Consider the following 13135-nt stretch of genomic DNA (forward strand, 5'->3'; position numbering starts at 1 on the left):
TACTGTGAAGAAGCTGGAGCTTCAATAGGACTAAGCTGCTTCATTATGGGCTCAACTGATGTGTGGGGTCTCAGACAAAGCAATTACACTTGTCCCCATCATGTTCTGTATATTTACCAGGAACACTGATGTAAGGTCTGTGCTACTGTATCTGTTTGAATGGAATATTCCACCTGTCGGGATTATGTCATTGTAATGCCATAGGGAGATTCTCTACAAAATGGTCAATACAGTACTGAAACCAACGGGAGATGTCCGAGGTGGTCTGCATAGTATAATCAAAACAAAGACAATTTTTGTGATGGCTAAAATGAAAAGAAAAGTCATTTTATTGAAAGCAATATTTTAATAACATTTTAATGTGCCACTCATTTTATACCTCCACTCAAACATGGCAGTACAAAATCACACATGTATACAGTAATGTCAACTCCTCTCCTCCATTCAGCAGCACCTTTATCCAGTGATCTAGAGACCATTCCACATAAAAAACTATAGTATACTATGGTATATATACTATAGTATTAAGTGTAGTGTTTTTGCAGACTTTGCTGTACTGTTTACGGTAGTATACTGTTGTAATCTGTAGTAGTTACAGTTAACTATAGTATAAATACTGTAGTAATAGAAAACTGTAGTATATACTATAGTAATTAATGTAGCGTTTTTGAAAATAGTTTTATACTGTAGTATTTACTGTTGTGTTATTGCAGACTGTAGTTTTTGCGGACATTACGTAGTATTTACTATAGTGTTTTTGCGGACATTACTGTAGTATTTACAATAGTGTTTTTGCTTTATTATCTTTGACATAGAAGTGGAGGCTTTCTCCTTCAGGAAGCCAATGGAGAAATACTAAGAGAGCTAATTTTCTATAACCTGTAGGTAGGTGGGACTGGGGTCTGATCGGATAGTTCAGTGCTTCTGCTCTTTCTATAACCTGTAGGTAGATGGGACTGGGGTCTGATCGGATAGTTCAGAGCTTCTGCTCTTTCTATAACCTGTAGGTAGATGGGACTGGGGTCTGATCGGATAGTTCAGAGCTTCTGTTCTTTCTATAACCTGTAGGTAGGTGGGACTGGGGTCTGATCGGATAGTTCAGTGCTTCTGCTCTTTCTATAACCTGTAGGTAGATGGGACTGGGGTCTGATCGGATAGTTCAGAGCTTCTGCTCTTTCTATAACCTGTAGGTAGATGGGACTGGGGTCTGATCGGATAGTTCAGAGCTTCTGTTCTTTCTATAACCTGTAGGTAGGTGGGACTGGGGTCTGAACGGATAGTTCAGAGCTTCTGCTCTTTCTATAACCTGTAGGTAGATGGGACTGGGGTCTGATCGGATAGTTCAGAGCTTCTGCTCTTTCTATAACCTGTAGGTAGGTGGGACTGGGGTCTGATCGGATAGTTCAGAGCTTCTGCTCTTTCTATAACCTGTAGGTAGATGGGACTGGGGTCTGATCGGATAGTTCAGAGCTTCTGCTCTTTCTATAACCTGTAGGTAGGTGGGACTGGGGTCTGATCGGATAGTTCAGAGCTTCTGCTCTTTCTATAACCTGTAGGTAGGTGGGACTGGGGTCTGAACGGATAGTTCAGAGCTTCTGCTCTTTCTATAACCTGTAGGTAGATGGGACTGGGGTCTGATCGGATAGTTCAGAGCTTCTGTTCTTTCTATAACCTGTAGGTAGATGGGACTGGGGTCTGAACGGATAGTTCAGAGCTTCTGCTCTTTCTATAACCTGTAGGTAGGTGGGACTGGGGTCTGATCGGATAGTTCAGAGCTTCTGCTCTTTCTATAACCTGTAGGTAGGTGGGACTGGGGTCTGGTCGGATAGTTCAGAGCTTCTGCTCTTTCTATAACCTGTAGGTAGGTGGGACTGGGGTCTGAACGGATAGTTCAGAGCTTCTGCTCTTTCTATAACCTGTAGGTAGGTGGGACTGGGGTCTGAACGGATAGTTCAGAGCTTCTGCTCTTTCTATAACCTGTAGGTAGGTGGGACTGGGGTCTGATCGGATAGTTCAGAGCTTCTGCTCTTTCTATAACCTGTAGGTAGGTGGGACTGGGGTCTGATCGGATAGTTCAGAGCTTCTGCTCTTTCTATAACCTGTAGGTAGGTGGGACTGGGGTCTGAACGGATAGTTCAGAGCTTCTGCTCTTTCTATAACCTGTAGGTAGGTGGGACTGGGGTCTGATCGGATAGTTCAGAGCTTCTGTTCTTTCTATAACCTGTAGGTAGATGGGACTGGGGTCTGAACGGATAGTTCAGAGCTTCTGCTCTTTCTATAACCTGTAGGTAGGTGGGACTGGGGTCTGATCGGATAGTTCAGAGCTTCTGCTCTTTCTATAACCTGTAGGTAGGTGGGACTGGGGTCTGAACGGATAGTTCAGAGCTTCTGCTCTTTCTATAACCTGTAGGTAGGTGGGACTGGGGTCTGATCGGATAGTTCAGAGCTTCTGCTCTTTCTATAACCTGTAGGTAGGTGGGACTGGGGTCTGATCGGATAGTTCAGAGCTTCTGCTCTTTCTATAACCTGTAGGTAGGTGGGACTGGGGTCTGAACGGATAGTTCAGAGCTTCTGCTCTTTCTATAACCTGTAGGTAGATGGGACTGGGGTCTGATCGGATAGTTCAGAGCTTCTGCTCTTTCTATAACCTGTAGGTAGATGGGACTGGGGTATGAACGGATAGTTCAGAGCTTCTGCTCTTTCTATAACCTGTAGGTAGGTGGGACTGGGGTCTGATCGGATAGTTCAGAGCTTCTGCTCTTTCTATAACCTGTAGGTAGGTGGGACTGGGGTCTGGTCGGATAGTTCAGAGCTTCTGCTCTTTCTATAACCTGTAGGTAGATGGGACTGGGGTCTGATCGGATAGTTCAGAGCTTCTGCTCTTTCTATAACCTGTATGTAGGTGGGACTGGGGTTTGAACGGATAGTTCAGAGCTTCTGCTCTTTCTATAACCTGTAGGTAGATGGGACTGGGGTCTGATCGGATAGTTCAGAGCTTCTGTTCTTTCTATAACCTGTAGGTAGGTGGGACTGGGGTCTGATCGGATAGTTCAGAGCTTCTGCTCTTTCTATAACCTGTCGGTAGATGGGACTGGGGTCTGGTCGGATAGTTCAGAGCTTCTGCTCTTTCTATAACCTGTAGGTAGATGGGACTGGGGTCTGAACGGATAGTTCAGAGCTTCTGCTCTTTCTATAACCTGTAGGTAAGTGGGACTGGGGTCTGAACGGATAGTTCAGAGCTTCTGCTCTTTCTATAACCTGTAGGTAGATGGGACTGGGGTCTGAACGGATAGTTCAGAGCTTCTGCTCTTTCTATATCCTGTAGGTAGGTGGGACTGGGGTCTGACCGATAGTTCAGAGCTTCTGCTCTTTCTATAACCTGTAGGCAGGTGGGACTGGGGTCTGAACGGATAGTTCAGAGCTTCTGCTCTTTCTATAACCTGTAGGTAGGTGGGACTGGGGTCTGAACGGATAGTTCAGAGCTTCTGCTCTTTCTATAACCTGTAGGTAGATGGGACTGGGGTCTGATCGGATAGTTCAGAGCTTCTGCTCTTTCTATAACCTGTAGGTAGGTGGGACTGGGGTCTGAACGGATAGTTCAGAGCTTCTGCTCTTTCTATAACTTGTAGGGAACACATTGATGATGGGTGGCACAAATTGGGATATGGGGGAGGGTAATGCTGTAGTATTTACTTTAGTTAAAAAAGTGTAGTGTTTTTGCGGACATTACTGTGGTATTTACTATAGTATTCTACAACATTCTATAGTAAGTACATCACATGATCGAGGGATACTACAGTGTGTTGTATATTATACTACAGTTTACTACAGAATTATTTAGTAAGTACTGTAGTATTTCTCCATGTGAATGAAACGCAGTACTGTTTGAAGTCTCAGACCATAGGACTATAGACAGTCTCACACACTTGCAAAGCGAACTGTCTCCATATACACCCGTCTCATGTTAAACTCTTCCCTATCACACGGTTCCTTTTTCTCGTGCAGTTCATGTCATACACAGAGTTTGAAGGCTCAGAGTGTTTCTCAAACACACACCTTGTGGCAAAGCCGTAGGTGGGTAGTGATAAGGGTGGTCCGAGGCGAGGCTGGACGAAGTGGTCTGCTCTTCTGGGTTAGCTCACGCCTGGAGCAGCTGTCCTGTAAGGGCGGGGCTTCTGTCCCGGATCAGAGCACATGACTTCTGGGCCACCCTCTCCACTGACCGCCCCCAAAGTGTAGCTTCCTGCAGCATGCACATACATACAGAGAGACACTGTTAGGATCCTCAGTGCAAAGACACACAGAGAGATGATGTTTGGATCGTCTGCATAATCTGATCCACAGACAGACATACTGTGCTGCTGCATATCCTGATCTATCAAACCAATCACAGTGGGGAGGATCTCCTTCGCACACGTTTGACTGTTCAAATACAATACACAGCTCTTTGAGCTCCTTTAGAACAGACAAAAACAGTACAATCCACCAAGTATACCCACCGATGTTCAGACACACACACACAACCTGCTGGGATCACACCAGAAGCCTTGTGATTGACAGATACCGTGTCTTACACAGAACCTCCCATGTCGAGTCCATTGTCTCTTAGGAGGATTCCTCCCTGGAAAAGCAGCCCTTCTCACGTTCTCCGGTGTTGTAATGCCTAGCGCATGTCCATAAAATCAGCCAAACAAACATCTGAATTCTCCTAAATCAAATTTTGTTAAGAATTCCCATTTGCAGGGTGGGTGGGGAAATGATTGTTGCCCACATGTGATTCGATAGCGAGTTCAATCAACAGACGGAAGCAATTTGAAATGGGAGAACTTCAAAATTAAACCTCTATGATTTTTTTCAAATGTGCGTTTCTGAATCACAGGTCCCGTTGCACTCGTAAGCCCGAGCGAGGGCATTCTTTACAGTTTACAGTGCATGATATTGGACAGATCTGCAGCAAACCACACGTTCAACAACAGACAGAATGTGTGTGTGTGTGTCTGATCTAACAGGCTAGGGTCCCACTGCTTTTAAAGGCAGACTCTCTACTGTTGTGGTCGTTTGCTTTCGTGATTCCTCTGTGCCTTGTGTGTTCTTTCCAGGCTGCGAATGCCTTTCGTAATTGTTTTTTCACGCCCTTCTCCATTCCTGACATCAGTGAGTGACTCCCGGTTTGGGTTAGTACTTGCTTGATGAGGCCTCAGCATTGGGATAGGGCTGGTTTCTGTCTTTCAGACGCAGCAGTGTTTAGAAAACTATGGTGCTGCCGTCCTGTTCCACCACTGATCTGAGATCTGAGGGGATCTCTCGACATGTGCTCTACTCTATACTGAGCCTGGTCAATTTCACATTGGACCTCATGGGTTTGAATATCAGCCTAGTCACGAAGCATTGGAAACTGTGATGAAATGAGATTTCATTAAAGATTTACATTCTCCGCGTTTGAATTTATTTGAATGATTGTTAGAGTGACTACTCATTTGTGAACCTATAGTGCTTATTCTATTGCTACGGTGTCCATATTAGGACAGCCTCAGAGTCACAAGGAGTTAGTGTCTGCACTTATCTCCCAGTGGAATGACGTGTAATTGGATTGCTGCTTGATTTCATTGTGTAAAATTATAATAGAAACATTTCTAATTCAGCCCCTCCTGGGTATTATTCAGATGAAACGTTATCAGTGACCAGACCTAAGGTGTGAGAGCGTTCAGAGCGGTGAGCGTGGAATCAGGCCTGACCGTGGTTAATGTGACTGAGCACTGGGATCCAGAACTCCTGGAGTAACTCCCTAATCAGAACCAGTGTTGGGGAGTCAGATGACAAGCATTTTCCACACCAAGAGGGGATCCGAGGCTACAACTGCTGCTAGATGGATCAGCAATAATCTATTGATTAAAGCAACACAAAGTCATAATGGAGGCAAAATATGGTAGCTTTGAGCAGGCTTCAGGAGTATTTCATTTCAGCTTTTCCTGTGTTTGCCTATTATGTTTTCTATTTACATTTGGCCCTGGTTTTAAGAAATCAGAAAAGCTCAGGGAATGGATTTGTTTTTGTCTCTCCTGTTTTTCTTTAAGATGTACCAACGTCATTGTTCTTTTACTTAAAGGGATACTTCGGGATTTTGACAATTAAGCACTTTATCTACTTCCCCAGAGTCAGATGAACTCATGGATACCATTTTTATGTCTCTGCTTCCAGTATGAAGGAAGTTGGAGGCAATTTTGCTCACCAATGCTAACTAGCGTTAGCACAATGACTGGAGGTCTATGGTATCTACTAGCATGCTAGAAGTTACCATAGACGACCAGTCATTGCGCTAACGCTGTTAGCAACTTCCATCAAAATGCATGCAGACATAGAAATAGTATCCATGAGTTGATCTGACTCTGGGGAAATAGATAAAGGGCTTCATTGCCCAAATCCTGAAGTACCCCTTTAATTACTAGTACTTGGCAATGCAGCCTGGTATCATAGACTAGATGTAACCTAGTAAATGTAATTCCGTGGGACTCAAATTCATAAGATATGTTATGTTTGGTATGGTTACATAAGACAGATGGTTACTTAAGTAGGGTGGTTGGTCAGGGAGGATGGGGGGATATAACGCGAACGCCTAGCAACCCAAAGGTTGGGAGTCCGAATCTCATCATTTTAGCTACTAAGTAGCATGTTAGCTAACCCTTCCCCTAACCATTTTAGCTAATTCTTTCCCTAACCGTAACCCTTTTAACCCTTCCCCTAACCCTAACCTTAACCCTTTAACCTAACTCCTAAACTTCATCCTAACCCCTAGCCTATCTATCCAAAGTTAGCCAGCTAGCTACAGTAGCCACCTAGTTAAAATTCGTAACCTATTGTACGTTTAGAAACATTTGTAATATATAATACGAATTGTAATTCGTAACATACCATACGAAATGGATGATGGACATCTACCAATTAATACATACCATACGAAACATAACATAACATACTAAATGGAGTGTCTCAGAATTACATACAGAATAATATGAAATGCTCTAAGACCAGGTTGGGCAATGAGGATGGGAGCCAATACATCTGTGAACCGTCAACAGAATATGGCAGCAAATGCACTCTTTTACCCTGACGTTTACTGGATATTCCTCCATTACAGAAATACACGTTGGTTTGTCAGAGGCTGGGAGGCAAAGCTTTGCGAGAAATCAAAGCATTCTAGGAAATCTGATTGCAACTCTTCCCCTTTATTTGCACCATAAGTAATGACCAATACATTCTTTCTTTCTTTTCTCTCTCAAACTGCCTTCAATCTAATTTAGAAAAATAACTTATTGACAAAGGCCATGGCAATCAGTTCATCACACGGAATCGATTCCAGAACGTTCCATGTGTTTGAGGCATTAGTGAACTATGAGGATGATAAATGTTATGAACATGTTCATTAGTCCATTATTTACCACCCAAGTGCATTGTCTAAGGGAAAGTCTGGGAAAGCTTTAAGAGTATAGGGCCATGTCGTGGGCTCATTTGAGACAGCTACAATCTCAGCCCTTCTAACCACCAAGCTAATGATTACTCCCCTTAACGAGGTCTGTTTGGTTATGAGCGCAGCATGACAAGCCTAACTGCTGGAAAATAAAAAAGAAAGGAATAAAAAAGAGAGGAATCGAGAGAAAGCAACTGGAGATCACCAAGGAGGATCAACGTTTTAAGCCCCGTTGAATTATTTCCACTTGGAAAATACATGTCTTTAAAATATGAATCATACTTCATAACATTGCATTATTAAATCAACTAGTTGCTCTCTGGTACATGAGCAAGAATTGAGTCCCTTTGAAGTCACTGCAGCTTTGAGTGGACACAACTGTCGCTGGCTGTTGCCAACTTGAGCAATCGGGGGAGAAGGGCCTGGTCAAGGAGGTGACCAAGAACCCAATGGTCAACCTGGCCCGAAGGTCACTCGGAGTTCCAGAGTTCCTCTGTGGAGATGGGAGTACCTTCCAGGAGGACAACCATCTCTGCAGCACTCCACCAATCAGGCCTTTATGGTAGAATGGCCAGACGAAAGCCACTCCTCAGTAAAAGGCACGACAGCCCGCTTGGAGTTTGCCAAAAGGCACCTAAAGGACTCTCAGACCATGAGAAACAAGATTCTCTGGTCTGATGAAACCAATATTTAACCCTTTGGCCTGAATGCCAAGCGTCACTTCTGGAGGAAACCTGGCACCATTCCTACGGTGAAGCATGGTGGGGGCAGCATCATGCTGTGGGGATGTATTTCAGCGACAGGGACTGGGAGACTAGACTAGACCGAGTGAAAGATGAATGGAGCAAAGTACAGAGAGATCCTTGATGAAAACCTGCTCCAGAGGGCTCAGGACCTCAGACTGGGGCGAAGGTTCACCTTCCAACAGCACAACAACCCTAAACACACAACCAAGACAACGCAGCAGTGGTTTCGGGACAAGTCTCTGAATTTCCTTGAATGGCAAAGCAAGAGCCCGGACTTGAACCCGATCTAACATCTCTGGAGAGACCTGAAAACAGCTGTGCAGCGATGCTCACCATCCGACCTGACAGGACTTGAGAGGATCTGCAGAGAAGAATGGGAGAAACTCCCCAAATACAGGTGTGCCAAGCTTGTAGCGTCATACCCAAGAAGACTCGAGACTGTAATCGCTGCCAAAGGTGCTTCAACAAAGTACTGAGTAAAGGGTCTGAATACTTAAGTAAATGTGATATTTCAGCTTTTATTTGTAATAAATTTGCAAAAATTCTAAAAACCTGTTTTTGCTTTGTCATTATGGGGTATTGTCTGTAGATTGATGAGAAAAAAACGATTTAATCCATTTTAGAATAAGGCTGTAACGTAACAACATGTGGAAAAAGTGAAGGGGTCTGAATACTTTCTGAATGCACTGTATAAATGGTTTCAAATTGAAATATAGGCCTATCCGATGACAGAAAGAGGAAACCGAGGAATAAATAATGTCAGTTCACTCAAGGAACCGCAGCTCACTCAAATTACTCTGGATGGGCTTGACAGACATGGCGGGTACCTCTCCTGACCCTAGCTCAACCACTAAACTTTTCTGTCATTGGCAGAGTCTCTGTCTGTTCAGTGCTCCCCTCTTCCCTTCTTTCCACTGCTGGCGCTCCAGGATCCATAAAGCCCTCTCACTAATGAGGCCCTATCTGGCCCATTGTTACGAACACATGCAATCAAGACACACACGCACACTCAACAGGTAGTCCCTGTATATAGCCATGTTATTTTCTACTCCCTGTATATAGCCATGTTATTTTTACTCGTAATTGCTATTCACTGTGTATTTATTCCTCGTGTCACTATTTCTATTCGGAAGGGTCCATAAGTAAGCATTTCACTGTTAGTCTACACCTGTTGTTTACAAAGCATGTGACGAATAACATTTGATTTGATTCACTTGCTGAGAGAGAGGGAATCTGAAAAGAGGAGGGATTTTCATTTCTCCATGTCTCTAGCACCAAGTCGTCTAGTCAGACCCAATAACATGTCCTCCAGGGCCGAGGTGGTTTTCCATTGGCTCTCAGTCTCACCATGTCTTCCAGAGGTTTAATATGGATGGGGAAAACAGTTGGTTGGGGTGCAACACCACACACAAAGAGGCCTCCAGTATCTGAGGCATAGAGGAGTGCTGAGACATGTGGAATAGAAAAACACCTGACTTGGAGTAGAAGTAAGTATTATAAAACAGGCCGTTTGGATTCTGGATGTTGATTGGCTGAAACGGCATAAATGTAATGATTGCATTGTAATCGATGCTTGTCAAATGCCTGCTCTAAACATGTGTGCCAATAAATACGTATACACACTAGGTATAGTGCCCACCTGTGTTGTGGGATACAATGAAAAAAGTCCCTACACATGTATCTGAGACCTGGTGCTCTCACAACAAGGGTAGGTCCATTTTTGGGACATTTCATATGAACTAGGAAATGAACCCAAATGAGCTTGACAAATGCAGCACTAGACTAACACCACAGAACACTTTGATAATGGAATATATTTCCCTAATATTAGACATGGGGTAGCCTCACTTTCCATTTATCATTCCATTTGATCATTTTATCACGGCCTTTCATCTAGAAAATCTCCCTGACAAAAGTCCATCATTTGTACATATTATTGGGAAAAGTGTCACAAGTCATACAGCATATGCCATATGTAATCCAAGAGCCGAACACACAGTTATACGCATATAAAAGTTACTCCTCTACATCAATCATCCAGATCTCCTATTTTAGTACCTGATACATGCCATTTCTACGTGGATGTGTTCACATAAAAGTTCATCGACAAATTAACTTAGAATAGGTATCAAAAGTTAGTGACATACGGGATAAACACAAATGCGCTCTCGCACGCACACACTAGCCTTGTTATTCCAAACTGAAACCACACGTTTACAGAATGGAACTACAAATCATTACGGAGTCTATTTTTGCATACTGTTTAAGAGGAGAATTTTGACAGGAGTAAAACTATATGTCTTTGAAAGAGGAGAAAACATCAGCAGACCACACAATAAGCAATCCTTTGCGTACTAGCTAACTTTACTTTTAAAATGCCACAGATGGGATCAACCTTTCCATCATGGAAGCAGAGCTGTGTATAGCAGTCCACCGCCACACATGAAGGGACTCTTTGAAGCTTTGGGTTTTTAGCAATTAGGAGTTTTAACAGTGACAATTTGCACGCCTCTGTCATTTTGAGATCTCAAGCCCTGAGGACTAGCTACCGAGGGCTCCCACTTCTGTTCCCTTCATGGATTGCCAGTGGAGCTGGAGTCCTTAGTAAAAACAGCTCATGGAAAAGCTTTCAGTAGCGCCGGGCCAAGTGCACTGCAAAGAGCTGTTAGAATCACACTACCCAGCGGAGAAATCGGCCAAACGGCCTATTGAGACATACCGTACAACAAATGTTTGGGACGTACTGTAATTTTTTTCCTATACTTGTACCGTTAGCCACGAGGGTAGTGTCAGTTCCTGTGGGCAGTGTCAAACTCTTCCATCTTTGCTAAAAAAAACGCTGAAATGTAGCTTCTTGTTTATTATCGTCTAAAATAGTAGGCTGAAATAAGAAAAAGTAGTATAAGAAGCTCACCCCAAATGACCTATGAGGTGAGTCCCATTGGTTTAAAAGGACTGTGTTTCAGCCTTCTGCCAGCATGTACTTTTCTGGGTATTGAGGACCTACGGCCCCCTCCACTCTCATTCTAGGGGGAGGCGGTCGCTAGGGGCTAAACAGACAGAGGGGGATAGCAGGTCTGGTTAATGTCCGGTTCAGACTTGATATGAGCCCAAACCTAACCTAACAAGATTTGGGGTAACTACATCCAAAGTACGACCTACAAGGCTACTGCTTGGGCCATGCTAAGTTAGGAGTACCCAACTCAACAGTTAAAGCATTGACTTTGGATTAGTGATTCAGGCCAAAGGGTCTGGAGGCGTTGAACTTGGCAAAGTGCCTGAATGTCTGTATTTGGGATGACCTTGTCCCTCCCATTCTGCCGCACTTCATTTGAAAAGGACACGTATTGTATGAGAATGCTTAAGTGTGCCGATGTTTATCCTCCTCCATTTGTGTGGAACTTTTGTGAGTCTCCTCAGACTTTCCAGCCAAGGAAAACCGCACTTGTATTGATACATAGCTGCTTCTTAGACCCCATTGACACAACAATTGCTGTTGCACAAACCGCTCACAGTACAGTGAGAAACCCCTTTCAAAGTGAGTTTCCAAAATATCCTGACAACTACAGCATGTATAGACTTCCCTTTGACTAACCAAACAACAAACCCAGTCAAAATGGGACACAGAGCATTTCAGCAAAGAAAATAAAGGAAGTTTGTGTTTCCATCGGGTCTTTTCAGAATGAATGCTGTGTTATTTCAACAAGCTCTATTGAGTGATGACTTGAATTTGGCCCACCGGCAGACATACCTCTAACGGTAACCAGGACAATGACTCTTCAGTCATAGAGGCATGAAGACATGGAGAGGATGTATGCACTGGGACATACCAAACTCCACTCACTCACACACACTCATCATAGTAGAAAGTCCCCACATTACAGATAAACATGACACGGTCTGTATCGTAGGACATCTCAGGTCAAAGACAGGTACTGGTATTTTGCTCACTGACACCCCCAGACATCCCAGACATGACACACCCTGGACTTAAACCCAGTACATCCTGGTCACGGCTTAGTGTCCTCACTTCCACTCCAAACACGGAGGTAGAATGTAATCGCAGACATATCTCCCATAAGCCAGGCATACAAACACCGGTGCAACAATGTGTTTCTACACTTCTGTCAAAACAACCACATCTCACAGACTAAACAACGAGGGGATATGCAGGCCGTGCGGCCTACCAGACGATGAGCGTGAGACTGAGTGGGCAAGCAATGGGCCGTGCAATTGATATCAAAACACTTCACAAAAAATACCAATAGGTGTTTGAGACAGACGCATTACTGATCTAAATCAAATCTAAACATTTGGAATTGGATTCTATTATCATCACCTTCAAAGATATCTGAAGGTAATGATGTTCTAACATTGTAATCACACTCAAGGTTTACTGTGAGGATTTTCCACAGCCCAAAACACACAATACCATATCACAGTGAGGCCTTCCCCCCCAATGTAGACACAGGCACACATCTGAAGGGTTAACACTACTCTTAAAAAGAGCCTGTAAAGCAAAAGCGTAATCCTTCCAGTGCTATGTCTCTTATAACATTATAAACTACAAATACCTAGGTGTTTGGCTAGGCTGTAAACTCTCCTTCCAGACTCACATTAAGCATCTCCAATCCAAAGTTAAATCTAGAATCGGCTTCCTATTTCGCAACAAAGCTTCCTTCACTCATGCTGCCAAACGTACCCTCATAAAACAGACTATCCTACCAATCCTTGACTTCGGCGATGTCATTTACAAATTAGCCTCCAACACTCTACTCAGCAAATTGGATGCAGTCTATCACAGTGCCATCCATTTTGTCACCAAAGCCCCATATACTACCCACCACTGCGACCTGTATGCTCTCGTTGGCTGGTCCTCGCTACATACTCGTCGCCAAACCCACTGGCTCCAGGTCATCTATAA

General features: G+C 43.7%; 1 pseudogene; it reads right to left on the minus strand.

The window, feature by feature from the left end:
- Nucleotides 1-264: 264 nt before the first annotated feature.
- Nucleotides 265-13135, minus strand: part of LOC139564399 (D-ribitol-5-phosphate cytidylyltransferase-like) — a 40405-nt pseudogene continuing 27534 nt past the window's right edge.

This window comes from Salvelinus alpinus, chromosome 35 (genome assembly GCF_045679555.1).
Source record: "Salvelinus alpinus chromosome 35, SLU_Salpinus.1, whole genome shotgun sequence".
Classification (NCBI taxonomy): domain Eukaryota; kingdom Metazoa; phylum Chordata; class Actinopteri; order Salmoniformes; family Salmonidae; genus Salvelinus; species Salvelinus alpinus.